Source organism: Palaemon carinicauda, chromosome 22, assembly GCF_036898095.1.
Source record: "Palaemon carinicauda isolate YSFRI2023 chromosome 22, ASM3689809v2, whole genome shotgun sequence".
Taxonomy (NCBI): Eukaryota; Metazoa; Arthropoda; class Malacostraca; order Decapoda; family Palaemonidae; genus Palaemon; species Palaemon carinicauda.
The window spans coordinates 64,769,682-64,784,670 of record NC_090746.1 but is presented as its reverse complement, the minus strand read 5'-3'; the positions used below and the strand labels follow the sequence as shown (position 1 = coordinate 64,784,670).

Here is a 14,989-nt window from a genome sequence, read left to right as displayed (position 1 = left end):
AAAGACGCGAACACTGATTTGCTTTTCCAATAGGTTGCGTCGAATATACTTTGCAGAGATCTATTTTGTTTAAAGGCCACGGAAGTTGTGACAGCTCTAACTTCGTGTGTCCTTACCTTCAGCCAAGCTTGGTCTTCCTCATTCAGAAGGGAATGAGCTTCTCGTATTAACAGTCTGATAAAATAGGATAAAGAATTCTCTGATATAGGCAAAGATGGATTCTTAACTGAACACCATAAAGCTTCAGACGGGCCTCGTAAAGGTTTTTAAAATAGAACTTAAGAGCTCTTACAGGACATAATACTCTTTCTAGTTCATTTCCAACCATACGATAAGTTTGGAATATCGAACGATATTGGTCAAGGCCGAGAAGGCAGCTCGTGTTTGGCTAGAAAACCAAGTTGTAGAACATGTAGCCGTTTCGGATGAGAATCCGATGTTCTTGCTGAAGGCATGAATCTCACTGACTCTTTTAGCTGTGGTTAAGCATATCAGGAAAAGAGTCTTAAAGGTGAGATCTTTCAGGGAGGCTGATTGAAGTGGTTCGAACCTGTCTGACATAAGGAATCTTAGAACCACGTCTAAATTCCAACCAGGTGTAACCAAACGACGCTCCTTCGTGGTCTCAAAAGACTTAAGGAGGTCCTGTAGATCTTTATTGTTGGAAAGATCTAAGCCTCTGTGACGGAAGACTGATGCCAACATGCTTCTGTAACCCTTGATAGTGGGAGCTGAAAGAGATCGTTCTTTCCTCAGATATAAGAGGAAGTCAGCTATTTGAGTTACAGAGGTACTGGTCGAGGATACGGATACTGACTTGCACCAGTTTCGGAAGATTTCCCACTTCGATTGGTAGACTCTAAGGGTGGATGTTCTCCTTGCTCTAGCAATCGCTCTGGTTGCCTCCTTCGAAAAACCTCTAGTTCTCGAGAGTCTTTCGATATTCTGAAGGCAGTTAGACGAAGAGCGTGGAGGCCTTGGAGTACCTTCTTTACGCGTGGCAGACGTAGCAGGTCCACCCTTAGGGGAAGTGTTCTGGGAACGTCTACTAGCCATCGAAGTACCTCGTTGAGTTATTCTCTCGCGGGCCAGAGGGAAGCAACTAGCGTCAACTTTGTCCCTTCGTGAGAGGCGAACTTCTGCAGTACCTTGTTGACAATCTAGAACGGAGGGAATGCATATAGATCTAGATGTGACCAATCTAGTAGAAAGGCATCTATATGAACTACTGCTGGGTCCGGGATAGGTGAGCAAAGTATTGGGAGCCTCTTGGTCATCGAGGTTGCGAAGAGATCTATGGTTGGCTGGCCCCAGGTGGCTCAAAGTCTCTTGCATACATCCTTGTGGAGGGTCCAATATGTTGGAATTATTTGTCCCTTCCTACTGAGACAATCTGCTATGACATTCAAGTTGCCTTGGATGAACCTCGTTACTAGTGAAAAGTCTAGACCTGTTGAACAGGAGAGAAGGTCTCTTGCGAACTCGTACCATGTCAGAGAGTAGGTCCCTCCTTGCTTGGAGATGTACGTCAAAGCAGGGTGTTGACCGTGTTCACCTCCACCACTTTGCCCTGAAGGAGAGACCTGAAGCTTTTCCAGGCCAGACGTACTGCCAGAAGCTTCTTGCAGTTGAAATGCATTGTCCTTTGACTCGAGTTCCATAATCCCGAGCATTCCCTACCGCCTAATGTCGCACCCCAGCCTACGTCCGATGCGTCCGAGAAGAGAACGTGGTTGGGAGTCTGAACAGTCAGGGGAAGACCCTTTCAAAGGTTGATAAAGTCCTTTCACCAAGTCAGACCAGACTTTATCTTTCCGGAAACCGGGATCGAGACCGCTTCTAGCGTCTTGTCCTTTTCCAGTGAAAAGCTAGATGATACAGAAGAGGACGGAGGTGTAGTCTTCCAAGTGACACAAATTGAACCACAGATGACAGTGTCCTAACCAGACTCATCCACAGCCTGACAGGGCAGTGTTCCTTCTTCAGCATCTTCTGGATGGATAGCAGGGCTGGGGGTTGATCGTCTTGTTCAGCAATGTCCTCATCAGAGGGTTCCTCATCCGAAACTGATGAGGAAACGGCAACGGAGTGGGCGACGTCTGACTCGCTGAATCCGGTCGCACTGGTGGATGCGTGACGGAGCCGGACACAAGATCATGGTACTGCTGCACAGTCTGTGAACTGTCAACCATGGGGACGCGAGGAAGTACAGCGTCAACCCGAAACTGTCTAGACTGTCTGGGTTGTGCAGTCAACCCCCTACAGGGTTGCTGAGGTGGCCGCACTGCGTCACAACAAGTCACCTCTGCTGGTTGTTGAACGTCTTCCTAGTGACACACTGAACGTCCACAACCACCTCCGAGAGTCGCTTAACGTCAACGTACGACTGGCAACCCACACTGGGTCGCACCGGTGGAGGAACCATCTCAACTGGCGGACGTGAGTAGGATACCTCAGCGTCAACAGGGCGTACAACCAACCGGTAGGAAGGTTGTTGGCTAGAAGGTTCTTCTCCGTAAAAAATCCTCTATCAAGGACACAAGCTTGGACTGCATGTCTGCAACAAAGCCCATTAGGGTCTATGGGAGCAGGTGTGGCAACAGACGGGGTTAGCGACTGAAGCGGAACCATTTACCATCCCTGGAAGCCTTGTTATGCTTTAATTAAAGTCCATAGGAGGCTAAGCAGCTTAAGGCTCCTCTCCAAATGACAGAGTCTTCAAAGGAATATCAGAAGGAGGGAGAACAGCACTTTCTCATCTACAGGAACCATGTCCGAGAAAAGCTAGGTTATCTCAGTGAGGGTCTCACTGGTGCAAAAGCAGCAGACCAGAAGGCAACGTTATGTAACTGCTTGACAGTCTGTGAACTGTCAAAAACTGAACTGTCAACCACAACAGGTGCGTGAGGACAAACAGCACTGGTGCATTAATAGAAGACCAGAAGGCAACGTCATGTAACTGCTTGACAGTCTGTGAGCTGGCAACAACCAAAGCTGTGTGGGGAAGCCTCAACTCCTGACTGACTAGTCTGCTGCGGGCGAGTGGCAGTAACCACAGTGGGTTGCGGCGGCTGACACACCGTGTCAAAACACGGCAGCTTGTGGTAGCTCACGCACGGCAACGGAGTGCTCCGTGTGTCTGTGGGAGTCAGCATGCGTCTGGCAGGGTCGACTGCGCATGGGTGGAGGAGCTCTCACAACAAGAGTGTGGGAGCAGGCAGCCATGCTGGGCGCACAACCGTGGCAGGTTGTAGGCAAACGGGTGCATCGTCAACCTTCTCCGCAGACGGAGTGTGGGAGCAGGCAACAACCAAAGCGGAGTGGTGGTGCGTGGTGGGGACTGCCGTGGGTTGCGGAAACTAACGCATCGCGTCAAAACACGGCAGCTTGACTCCACCTTCCCACTGCTGATGCGGTAGCTCACGCATGTTAACGGAGGGAGCCGCACGTCGGCTAACGTTAACATGCGTCTGGCAGGGTCGATTGCGCATCGGAGGTGGAGCTCTCCGCAGCCGGAGTGTGGGAGCAGGCAGCCTCAGCGTGAGCTGGGCGCACAACCGTGGCAGGTTGTAGGCTAACGAGAGCAGTGTCAACCTTCTCTGCATGAAACTCCTGCATAACCGCAGCTAACTGAGTCTGCATAGACTGCAGTAAAGACCACTTAGGGTCTACAAAAAACGGCAACAGACGGAGCTACTGTCCGTTGTGACTGAGGGTCTAAAACAGCTGGGTGGCAACAGACGGAGTTACTGCCTGTTGCGGTACCACCTTGCCTCTCTTGGGAGGTGTGCAGTCGTCGGATGACTGCAGCGAGTCCGAACTGACCCAGTGGCTACACCTAGGCCGTTGGACTTGCGCGGAAGGGACCGACTTGCCTTAAAAGCTGCAAGATTTGGTCCATGGTTTCTTACGAGAAACCTCTTCCGCAGACGAGGAATAAATGGGCTCTCTCGTCTTTGTGTGGGTGGGGCGATCTCACGTCGGCTAACGTGTGTAGATACGCCCGAAACCACGGAGGGAAAAACGTCTGTTCGTCGATCAAGGCCTGTGGAACCCATAAGTCGTTCGACATTACTTCTCCCCTGGGCCTGGGAGCTTGTAAGAGGTCCCGGACTAGGTGAACAACTGGCACGAACAGACGAACCCTCGGACGCAACACTGTAACACTTTGCGCATATCACTTTATCACTTTTGATTTTCTGTTTGCACTTATTTCACTGAAATCGAAACTTTAACTGATTTCTACCTGAAACACGCAATCCTATCCTTCATTAAAAGGTAGTAATTGCGAAAACAGTTTTACAATGCAACAGAAAAACATAAATAAAGATAAAGAATTCAGTGGCTGGAAAAAGAGACTAAACACTAGATCAAATAAACTACGTTTACAATCTCTCACCGCATTAAGCCTGGGAACAAGAATAAAACCCTAGAAACGTTTTACCTTCTTCCCCTACAGCGACTAGGGAGAAGAGTAAAAAACGAGAACAACGTTACCCGCTTGAACGAAACGTTTATTCTCCTCTCTCTCCCTCCGTCTCTATCTCTCTCTCTCTCTTCTCTCTTGATTTAGCACCTGAGAGAAGAGCCCAATTATATATCGTTAAAACATGTTATTTGCTAAAGGAAAAAACTGAAAGGTTTCCCAAATAAAAAGTTCCTTTATTTAGAATTTAAACCATTTAAGCTAAGAAAGAATGAACGAAACGCTAGAATCGGTTTACTCTTACTGCAAAGTGAAACCGTGATACACTCTCTCTCTATCGTAACGATTTAGTAGGTCTTGCCAGTGGCACGACAGAGGGAAAATTGGTTCTTTGTTGACATCGAGTACTTGAGTACCTACTTGACAGATGGCGCTGTTGATGTACACCCCCACCTGTATAGCGATCGCTGGCGTATTCCGCCCGTAGGTTTTTTCTGTCGGGCAGCAGAGCTGACAGCTATATGATCATCGGGTAAGTTTAATATTGAAAAATAGATAATTATATATATATATATATATATATATATATATATATATGTTATATATATATATATATACATATATATATATATATATATATATATATATATATACAGTAGGGTCCCGAATTACACGTGTTCTAATTACGCGATTCCTCAATTACGCGATCGATAGTTTTTAAAAATTAAATTTCCTGTATCTGCGAGGAGCATTCTAAATCCGCGAGTCAAGCACCGCGAAGCGTAGGAAATCTATTGTTTTCTTAATTGTATTGGGGGGGGGGGGTGATGTTTCCCCGATGTCTGAGAAGGGGGGGGGGAGAATGTGAGAGAAAGATTTCTGTTCAAACATTTTAAGACTAGTTTTGGATGAAAAATGTTAAGGTTTGCCCATCTGTTGTGTGAACTTGTCGCTAGGCTAGCCTAACTGTCCAACACCTATATGTATAATATTCCATATTTGTACTAATTAATTTTTATACTTACGTTGTGATTATGGTGAAAAATCCTTATTCATTAAACTTTAAATCAAAAACCATCAAAAATAAACAGTGCCATTTGAAATATTGAAAAGTTTCCAAAAAAAAAATCAACAGAACAGCATCGTCATGGGAACACCTTTGTTGCTTGTGTGCAAGACTACCGCTATCATCCAGTAGTAGTGCGTTGTGCTCCGTTTCATCTTAATTGTTTGAAATTCTTTTATATAGTACTTTTGAAACCAAAAATTAAATTAAATAAAGACTATTTTATATCATGCTACTGCTAAACATGTCACCACAACCAAACCCATTACTTTGTTTAGTACGTTCCATCACCGATCATAACGAACTCGCTAACCAATTTTAACATCTGTCTATAGGTTAACTTTTGCGGCAAAAGATATCTTACTAGGTACTATGTAATAATAATGTTATAATTAATGTTGTTTTATTTATCCTTAGAAAATCAAAATATATGAAATATGAGCAATTTTGTTTCGTGTTGTTTTTTTTTCCTAAAAAAACGCCTTCTTAAAAGGAAAACGTTTTTTTTACGTTTCATCGTCGATCATAAACGCATTTACTCCTGAAAGTGATATTGAAGAGCTTTTACTAAAGATGTTATTACTGTATAAATAAAGATTATAAATAGGTGGTAAAATATCTATAATTAAAGTGTAGCAGCATCAAGAAATGTTGGGGTTCGCCCTTTACATAAGAATGTACTGTACATTGGATTAGACAGAACGTAGAAAAAATCAATTAGGGAAAAATCGGTATTCGATATCCTCTTCATCAGCATCGTCAATCGGGCTTTTTATTTTTTTTATTCTCAGTCGCTAACTAGTTATCGCACTGTCAAGATCTGCACACATTCCGATAATTCACATTTGAAGGTTTTCTGGGAGAGGATGGATAGAGAAAATACCGAACTATATAAAATGTTTTTTTAACCTGTTAAGCGTCACCCACGTGATAAACCGTTCACCACGATCTACTCGGTACCGCCTTCAACTGTATACTCCGTTCATGACTTTAATTGCCTGTTACAAGCCGTCAGTCTCGTGATGTTACTTTACTCGTATAGTAAGTATAGGATCACCACTTGGCAACACTCTCAGCATATGGGGACTGTGAATAGAAACTTATATGATGTCTGGCAACTATTTTTCTGAAGGTAGCTTGATGTTACAAAACTGTGGTTTCCTATCAGTGCGCTCGGGCGTTCATGCATAAGTGGTTATTTGTTGTTCCTTTTGTAATGAAAGGTCTAAAGAGGAAGGTTATTTCTTTAGATGAAATAAATGATATTCTTGTTGAGGAATTTGATAATGATAACCTGTTTGATAATGAGAGCACTAGTTCTGAATCCTCCAGTGATGAGTATATTGAAGAAACAAAGTTTTCTTTCGATGCCGAAAGCGAAAATGACTTCTCATTACCGAATGACTGGACAACGAAATTTCACAAAACTATAAAGGGAAAGGAAACGCCGAGAGAGAGAGAGAGAGAGAGAGAGAGAGAGAGAGAGAGAGAGAGAGAGAGAGAGAGAGAGAGAGAGAGAGAATAAAGTGGATAAATAATGTACAAATGTATGACGAACATATTTGAAAACTATACAGGAAACGATATGAGAGAGAGAGAGAGAGAGAGAGAGAGAGAGAGAGAGAGAGAGAGAGAGAGAGAGAGAGAGACCTATCCCTTTCCTTTTGTTGCTTATCCAGGCGTAAGATTTACGATTGAAGATAAAAAGAACCCATTAGAATATTCAGTATTATGTAGCCATTTGAAATTAAATAATAGTAGTATTAATTGTTTTTTTTACTCAACCATTTAATTAATATCCCTACTTTTAACTATAATTACGAATTATAAGCATAAAGAAATTATATTAACTTTGAAAAATTATCATTAGTGAAATGACCGCTCAAGGCAAAAAAAGCGTGATTATCGTACAGCAGCCTAGTGCACACTTGCGCCTACTGGCCGTGTTTACGTGTGGGAGTGTCATCATGGATATACAGTACTATACTGTAATTTTTAACTATTGCTAGATACTGTATCAAACCTTGAAAACCTTTTTTTGTTTTTTGTATCTATAGGAAATAATTCTACATCATTCGGAAAATACTGAAAACAGTAAGCTATGCATAGTACAGTAGTAAATACTACAGTCATAGAAAATTATCAAAACTTTAACAACTTTTTATTGTTTTATTTATCCATAAAAGAAATTTTGTACAGTATTTTATAAAAAAATCTATAAGAAGGATTTCTTACAGTATTGTTAAGATAAAAGCTACAGTATATATATATATATATATATATATATATATATATATATATATATACAGTATATATATATATATATATATATATATATATGTTTTATATATATATATAATATATACATACATACATACACACATACATACACACACACAGTGTATATACAGTATATATATAGCTAGAAAGCTAGAAATGGAGTGAAAAAAAATTGACGGGTAGGTTGCTGTTTGCCGCCATGATGTGTTTCGAAATATACGAATTTCCAATTACACGAGGCCTTTCATCGACCAAATTCTCGCATAATTTGGGACCCTACTGTATATATATATATATATATATATATATATATATATATATATATATATATACACATACATATATATAATAAGGGAAATTTTACTCATAGAGTTGGGACAACAACACAAAAGTAAGTTTATAAAATTAGGAGAAGGTCAAAGTAATATTCAGAGGAAGAAAAAGAAGAGAGAGAAGAGCGAGAAATTTAGATTCAAACTGGGGGAGCAGTTTCTCCAAGGTTGAGAGCCCTCTTGCCAGTCACAATGCTTCAACATGAGGGTCGCTGTTGGGAGGTCGCATATTGCTGGGTGTTTTCACTCTGCTGGGTGGTTGCGAACAGCTGGGTGGTCGCAAACAGCTACCTCGCTGCGTGCTACTGGATGCTCACAGGAGGAAGTGTAATCACTAACAGGAATTGGATCTGGAGCTAAAAAAGAAGACCTAGAGGGGAAGCATCATGGACACAAGCAGTTGGGCGATCACGCTATGAGGTGTGATCGTGTTCAGGAAGCCGGAACCGTGAAGAATCCCAATAAGCGTAGTGCTGAGTCAGCGAGTAGTCAGGTGCTGAAGCATACTCACAAGCTAGAAACTGGTCATGTTCTGAAAGTTGATGGCGCACAAGAACTGGATTGCACGCTGGAAACCGAAGACACGAAGGACACTGCTTTCTCTGTGAAGGGTGGTGGCACGTTGGGGTTGGGTTACTCGTTGAACCACTGCAGGATCTTGAAAAAGATCTCTCTGGATTGCGGCGGATGTTCTGGACAATCTTCCTGTTGGTGGTGTGAAAAGAGGGTGCAAGCGCTGGTGCGTGGCGAGGCGGGCCTTGTGCTCTGACAAAAACGGCGCGATAGTGTGGACTCTCTTGGGGCATCAACGAGAATTCCTGAACTACAAAGCAGGAACAGGGCAAGGCAAAGCAGGAGTGCATTGAACTTGCTTGGGGCGAGCAACATTGGTTAACAAGCCTTGCTCTGAGGGGCTAGAAAAAGACAAGGATGAAACCGGCCGCCTTCACAAAGTCTCATGCGGCGGAGACCACTCTGGGGGAGGACCTAACCCCCAGACGGGAAAGGTGACACTCAAGAGGATCAGGAACATGCTGCAGACTTTACAACCCCCCCCAAAGGCAGACCAAACTCACAACAATGGGGAAGCACTGTCGTCGGTGGTAGGAACCATAGCAGGCAAAGTTGGAGAAGTCAGGGATGGAAAGACTGCTCCGGACACGGAAGTAAGGAACTCCTCCAGTACAAAACCTTTGGAGCCCTTCCAAAAAAGATCAACGTCCACCACTGAGGAAGTCAGTTTGCACTTCCTCTCTCCTCCCAACTGCATCAACTCGAACAGGCCTTCCTTCAATAGAAGACCAGCGATACCAAGGGAAGGCCAAATCTGTACAAGGTCATCAACATAGAAGAACTCCCCTGTGGATAAGGGCAGCCCCGTTTTGATAGGGGAAGCAGCAAAGTCCTTCAAACATAAGGATTGTTCTAGGATTAAAGGATCAATGTTCCTACTCGATCGATCCCCTGGGAGACCAAGCAGGAGGGAGCTTCGAGAAGAGATCAATGGGAGAAAGAAAGTCAAGGAAGCAGCAAAGTCCTTCGAACATAAGGATTGTTCTAGGATTAAAGGATCAATGTTCCTACTCGATCGATCCCCTGGGAGACCGAGCAAGAGGGAGCTTTGAGAAGAGATCGATGGGAGAAAGAAAGTCGAGGTTTCTTCAACTTTGATAATGACCCTGAAGGAGAAGAATCTCTTTTTGACTTCTTCTTGTGCCGCCTGCTAAACCTCTCCCACTGGGAGGAAGGCCACTCCCTACACTCGTTTACAGCGAGACAAACGCTAAAAGTCTCATGGTTAGTCTTCCAGTTTCGTCGAAAGTATATTCCCTAATAAAGAGTGAAAGGGTTCGTATTTAATGACAGAACAAAACAATATTAGGCAATACTTGGTGTTAATTATCTGAGTGTAGGCAATGGGCAGTGAATATGGATTTTTATTATAAAATGAAATTTTATTGCATAGTTACCGAACAATTATACAGCAGTAGGTTCCCTACGAATGGCAGACAATAGATTCAAAACTACCACGGTGGCGCCGCCATCGCTGATGTAGGTGACGTCACCTCCCTCCACTCAAGGGAGCCACAGGTTCAACTGTCCAGGTAACATCAATTCGTTCTGCCCAGCCATCCACCAGTGGGGAGGAGGGAGGGCTTTGATTAATAATTGTTCGGTAAGTATGCAATAAAATTTCATTTCATAATAAAAATTCATTTTTATTGCAGTGTCTTACCAAACAATTATACAGCTGATTACCCATTGCAAGGATGGGGGGCTGTGGATGTAAGTTTTACTTCAACAATCGCATACGATTCTTGAAAATAAAGTATACCCAAAAGCACTGTTAGAGCCTGTTGTACCTTACCTTGTAAGAGAGCTACTGCAGGAGAATACTGCCTCTGGTCGGTGCTCATCTTACATAGTAGAAGGCTTGGAATATGACCAATGGGTGCCTCTACATGGAGTGGAAGATCCTCGTAGTCATGGTGTTTACCGCTGACTCAACGAAGATACAAGAAAATATCGCCCTTGCCCTGGGCTAAGACCAGAAATAACCAACATGAAAAAACTGTCACCTACACCAAAATAAAAACCTTTACCCACCAAAACTAACACTAAAATGATTGGTGAGTACTCCAGGTACATTGTACCCCCAGACTTCCCTTTAACTCGCCAACCTTGGTACAAGGCGAAACATAGGCTAACAGAGGGAGCAACCCCCATGTCGTTCCTCCCAACACCATGCCAGCTACCGAACGCGGAACAAGAAACTTACAATCTTCAAACACTGTTTCGATTTCTTTCAAATAATGCATTGCAAACACATTTAGACCTCCAAAAGGTACTTTGCAGGATAGCGGATAGCGACAAGTTGTGTCAAAAAGCGAGAGAAGTCGCTACCGCTCGAACTTCATGTGCTTTCACTCTCAGTAAAGGAAACACTGCGTCGTTAGCTTGAGAATGTGCTTCTACAATTAACTCTCTCAGAAAACTCTGTTCTGCGGAGGTAATATCTTAATGCCCGCACGGGACATAAGAGTCGTTCTTCTTCTTCCTGGCCTATCAAGTCTGTCAGGTTTTTGAGAACAAATTTTTGTGGCCACTGATTAGAAAAGTTGCACGAATAATGTATGTGCGACGAATCGCAACATTATTGCCAAAAGAATTTAGATCGTTGACTAACTGTAATACTTTCTTGAATGAGAGCGAACATGCTCTCAAACAAAATATACAGTTATAGAGGCGATCATTTCACCTTTGGTCTACCCCTCCTCTTTATGTGAGGGGCTAGTCAGTGTTCATTACACAGAAACGGATGTCTGGTTACCTGTGGGCGGAGTTTGAAACGTTCGTAAACGTAATGAAAAGTTGCCCACGCTGTTGCTATCGTTTTTTTAACGTCAGCTAACAACGTTCTTTCGGGACTTATTGTACGAAACAATAACCCTGTAAGGATAGAATAAAAGGTCTCGGAAGCCTATCGTGTAAAAAGCAAGTCGTTATACTCAGGGTACAATGACAAGGGAGGCTGCCTCCATCAAACGGTAGAACCGAGTTTAAGACAATAACCTCGCGATTTTGTCTTGGCTAGAGCGCATGCTCTAGGATGGCCTACGGCCTTCATGAAGTTTAAACAACACCCATTGAAGTTCTGCAAAAACTTCTCAGGAACGAGTCTTCCGAAAAGGGTGAAGTCTCGTATGTGGGAGTTTGCTTCAAGAATGCCAGACATAATTGCCATCGACCGCTTGTTGCCATCGAACGCTTTCTCGCTAGTGAGAAAAACTACCGTCTAAATCAGGCAAGGCCTGCCAGGGAAATGAACTAGAATGTAAAGAAATTTTTATTCCTCGCTCATTTCCGTCTGCTAATCAAACCACTCGAAGTGGAAAGGTGGAGGAAAGATGACGGTGGTTCGTTCGAAAACGAAAGGATCGGTGCTGGCAGAAACCAGACTTGCTGATATAGTAATCAGCTGGGAGTGTAGAGTGACGCAACAAGTCACACCTATGGAAGACCCATCCCGTAGAGGGGGGGAGGTCGACCATAGAGTTTTCAGAAACCTCTGGATCGCGGAAACCGAGAGATTTGGATGAGAACCTGGGGGTTCAGAATCTATTTGTGAATACCTTAAGGAATGTTGTGTCGAGAACACGCAGGAACTCTGTCGCTGATTCCTGACGGAATTTTCAGGAATCGTGTTACGTGACCAGGACCCAAAGAAACTGTGTCATAGTTACCTGTAGAGATTCATAAACCCTTAGGCAGCAGGCATCCCTCTGTCATCAGAGTAAAACTCTTGATGACGATGGGCGCGCGTGAACAATTCACGGGACGAGAGCTCGAAAACTCTGTCATAAGAGTAAAACTCTTGTGCACTCATGAACACTTCGCGCAACGAGAGTTCCAAAAACTGTCATAAGAGTTGTTCGCGCACTTCAACTGATTGCGTGCGCCTAGTTGTTCGTGCGCACCAAGTTGGTCGTGCACGCCAATATGGTCCTGCACGCCACATATCCATTCTAACAGCAGTACTTGAAGAAGGCAACTTAGTCCATCTGCTAACAAGTTCATTTTCCCTTGAACAAATCGAAGGATCAGCTTAACCTGACCAGGTATAACCACTTTCCCAGAAGAGTCAACGCTTGCATAAATACTTGCGGTGCTGTCGAGAGGCCGAAGCAAAGAGCTCGAAACTGGTAGGTCTTGCCCATGAACATAAACCGAAGGTATTTCCTGGAGTCCTGGTGAATTAGAATGTAGAAGTATGCGTCCTGCATATCCAGGGATACCATCCAGTCCCCTTGACGAAGGGATCCCAACACTGAAAGAGTCATTTCCAAATTGAATTTGGCCTTCTGGACGAACAAATTCAGTGCGCTTACATCCAGTACAGGCCTCCAGCCCCCTGATGACTTGGGGACTACGAACAGACGGTTGTAAAGCTCCGGGGATGGTCTGTCGCTTATCTCCTCTATGACAGCCTTCTGCACGAGAATCTCTATTTCTCGGGTTAAAAAATCACTTGGATGATTTCATGTCGGGTTTGGTCGAGGACTTGGTTAGGTGTCGTAAATTCGATCGAGGCCTGACGAACGGTCTAGACCTACCCCTTCGAAAGGGTTCCTTCTGCAAGGGTGATTCCAAGGCGATAGTCGTCACAGTCGAGTGTTTAACCAGCTTAGAAGACTGGGCAAGCAAGTCATTAGTAGACTTCTTTTCCAGTGCGGACAGAATCTTGGCCACTATTTCTTCGGGAAAGATGATCCTTGTCGAGAGGAGAAAACAAAAGTGAAGACTTCTGAGGCGAAGCGACTCCTTTCGAAACAAAAGAACACCAGAGCTGTCTTTTCTTGAGAGTCCCGAAACCCCAAGCCAGTCCGATGCCAGGTCTTCCTGAAGAGTAGAGCAATCCTCTATTTTCGTAGTGAGGGCTCTGATCGTCCAGTCCAAGAAACTCATAATTTTTAAAATCTTGAAAATATTCTTTACCAAATGGTCCAACTCGGGCGATGTAAAGAATATTTTAGCTGCTGCAAACGCGGACCTTCTAGTTGCATCCACCAAGACAGAGATGTCCCCGTGGGAGGAGGCAGAAACTCCTGGTTACGTAGAACCTATACCTCTTCTTAATAAGCTTCGACGGAGGATAGGCGAAAGTTGCTTTCCCGAGTTCGCTCTTGACCTTCAACCAATCTTCTATATCACGAAGCGAATGTTTAGCAGCCTTGGAAAGAACGAGCTTTGGGAGAAGAGGATTGAAATTCTTCCTTCTCATCAGGACGATGGAAGCAGGCGACCTGGGAGCGGCTGCTACGAAGTAATCAGGGTACATGTCGAGAAGGTAGCGTAAAAGCTTTGAATAACACAAGAGAGGGATAGAGTCCGCTTTTAAGTTCTCCTCGACATGCGAAGAGATAGGCGACAGAGACGGTTCTTGATTCGACTCATTATTCTTCGTACATTGTTTGTTTTCTTTCATCCAGTTCATCAGCTCTTGCAAGTGTCGACGTAACGGAATTAGATTCTCGTCTTCTTGAGTTGAAGTCGAAGCAACTGGGGTCGTGGATTTCGACACGATCAGCACCGGAGGTCTCGCGCCAGTCGAATTATCTGTCACATGCGAAGTCGAAGTTAAAGTTTCGACAGCTTGATGAGTCGAAGATCTCGACGAACTCAGAATTGGTCGCTCCACAACTGAGTCGAAGGCAGCTGTCGCTGTCGTAAGAATACGAGGCGAAGTCCATGTAGCTATGCTACACGACGGGCGAGAGATATCTACTTCTCTGTTCCTTTTCACAGGGGGCGGAGATAGCACCTCTTCAGTCGAACGTCTCTTCAACGGACGTGACACTGAAGAATCACGCCAGTTACGACGTCTAACCGGCAACGAATCACTCGACTCTGTCGATAACTGATTACCGAACAACACACCTTTCCAATGGTGCTTAGTCGAATCCTGCTGTCGCACCACAGGATCGACGGAGGAAGCGACTGTCTGTGGGCAAACCCCGACAGTCTCCCTTGGACCTCCGGTATGTCTTCTCCCCGAGGCGGGAGAGCGGGACAGTGACCTTCGTCTAGGAGAACTATTGGGACAAACAGCCACCCCCTCAGATTGCACTGCACTGACACTTTTCACTTTACTAGAAGTCTTTCCTATGAAAGACTTTACAGATAAACCTAACTGCATCAACGTATTAGCTAATACATAAAATTTCTTCTCAAATTTAGACTCGAGGCTGGCAATGGTGTCAGGAGAAACTTCACAGGAAGTTGGCAAAGGAGTTACAGGAGCAGGAGTAGGAGGACTTAAGATCGGAGACATAATAAGAGGAGAAGAAAGAATAGGAGCAGGAGCTTCGATAGAAGAAGCCGAAG

General features: G+C 44.1%; 1 protein-coding gene across 1 annotated transcript in view; it reads right to left on the bottom strand.

Annotated features, from left to right (window-relative positions):
* The window catches only part of LOC137616492 (beta-1,4-mannosyl-glycoprotein 4-beta-N-acetylglucosaminyltransferase-like), a 52,223-nt gene that overhangs the window by 18,509 nt on the left and 18,725 nt on the right, over nt 1-14,989 (bottom strand). The window lies entirely within an intron of this gene.